Source organism: Eschrichtius robustus, chromosome 2, assembly GCF_028021215.1.
Source record: "Eschrichtius robustus isolate mEscRob2 chromosome 2, mEscRob2.pri, whole genome shotgun sequence".
Lineage (NCBI taxonomy): Eukaryota > Metazoa > Chordata > Mammalia > Artiodactyla > Eschrichtiidae > Eschrichtius > Eschrichtius robustus.
Genome location: NC_090825.1, coordinates 81,077,125 through 81,079,297, shown reverse-complemented (window position 1 = coordinate 81,079,297; position 2,173 = coordinate 81,077,125). Strand labels below are relative to the sequence as shown.

Genomic DNA, 2,173 nt, shown 5'->3' with positions numbered 1-2,173 from the left:
ATCTGGTAGGCAATTGACTTTAAGTCCTATATGAAAGACTTCATCCTTTCTGTTTTATAAAAATTATTTTTGGGGACTTTCCTGGTGGCGCAGTGGTTAAGAATCCGCCTGCCAATGCAGGGGACCTGGGCTCGAGCCCTGGTCCAGGAAGATCCCACATGCCACGGAGCAACTAAGCCCATGTGTCACAACTACTGAAGCCCGCGCACCTAGAGCCCGTGCTCCACAAGAGAAACCACGGCACTGAGAAGCCCACGCACCAAAATGAAGAGTAGGCCCCGCTCTCTGCAACTAGAGAAAGACTGCACGCAGCAATGAAGATCTGACGCAGCCAAAAAAAACAAAAAAAAGAATTATTTTTGCCTCTACTTTGTTTAATTAGTATTATAATTCACAAGACAAACAGTGCATATAAAAACATACATTTTATGGAAAGCTCCAGCTCCTCTGGCCGGACCGAACAGCCTTCCATTCTCATCCATCCTCATCAGGGCACGGAGCAAAGATTTTCTGCCCCCTCAACAGTGAGCTCTCACATCACCATGCCTCCTCTGCTTTTCCTGCTTCTCCCTAGCAGCTTTCTGGTTCCAGCCAGAGCCAAAGGGTTACAGCCATCTATAACCAGTTTCCAGGCAGCTTCCTTGGCTCCATATTGTCACCACAGCCTGATGACAGCAGCAGTAAAATCCCTTCCACTGTGGACTCCAACTATCAACAACCATCATTTGGCCGAACTGCAATTGCTAGCCCCATATCAAGCACTCCCAACCACGAAACACAAGGACCAAAAATAAATAAATAAATAAATAAATAAGCTTTGATTCAAGATTTGGAAGAGAAAACTGAAATGTAGGACAGCTTCTTCATCATGGAAATAAACAGGTAACATCTGAGGATAAGATGTTTCACAGATGGCTGTGTTTCAAGCTCAAATAACACTGAGGCCCAAGATATACCACAGCACAACTCAGAATGTGCATGACTACAAGTTCCTAAGTCACAAGTAAGAAGTAGATCATCCTCAAAGGGAGATGTGAGTGATCAGTGTGGAATCCAGGAGAAATTTTACCCACCATGATTCATTTAAATGCTAGAGAACATGTCAAGTGAAGAAGGAAGATTCTGCAGAATGGACTTCAAAGTGAGTAGACTGCCAGCTCCTCCTGTGTCATGGTGTATAAATGGAAGCTTTTTGAAAAATGATAGTGTCTTAGAAGAGTTTTCATTCACTCATCTTCAAAGTGGTCAGAGCTTCAGATTCAGGGGCTTATGCATGTGTTGCCATGAACAGAGCAGGAGAAACCACCTTTACTGTGCAGCTGGACATCCTTGCAAAAGAACATAGAAGAACACTGATATTTATCTACAAACCACAGAGCAAAGAAGTTTTTGAGGGAGACTCAGTGAAGCTAGAATGCCAGATCTCACCTGTGCCTCCACTAAAGGTGCTCTGGAAAAGAAATCATGAAATGGTTCAGTTCAGCACTGACTGAATAAGCTGATAGCATGATAACTAGATTCGTTACTTTACTGATAAAAGATATAAATAAGGAAGATGCAGGGTGACATAGTGTCTACGCACTTAGTTGCTGAAGCTAAGTTAATGAATGACTGCATATAATACCTAAGACTCTTCCAACTCCTAAGCAGTTATGGATTCAACCAATTTTCAGCAAATATTTAGCACTTCAAAGGTTTGGATGTGAAACAAGCTTTTAACTTAGAAGGAGAGTTTCAGCATCTGGCAGCTCAATTTGAACTTCATGTAAGTGGAAAATTTGAATAACTGTACCAACATTGAAAACACAATGACTACACTGTTAGTAATATATTTGATTGAATTTTTGAAATAAATTCTTAACTATTTATAGGTTATGGTTTTAATTAGGTAATATAACTGATATACACATATATACACATGCACATATAACATTATGCCTATAATTATGTGTATAATATTTACACATAAATATAATGCCTATATATGTATAGATACGTATATTTATAATATTATTTATCCCTTGACTCTTGCACATTTGAGCTACTTCTCTGGTTTGTGAAGCCTACAGAAAATCTGGGTTTATAATTGTAGATTATAAAGGTGGGATTTTAACATTAAGTTATACACATTTAACAATTGCAGATTATGAATTAATATTAACTTTAATAAAAC

The 2,173-nt window shown here is 39.2% G+C and overlaps 1 pseudogene; it reads left to right on the top strand.

The window, feature by feature from the left end:
* The first annotated feature begins 428 nt into the window (after positions 1-428).
* LOC137755212 (myotilin pseudogene) lies at positions 429-1,786 on the top strand (annotated as a pseudogene).
* Positions 1,787-2,173: the final 387 nt, after the last annotated feature.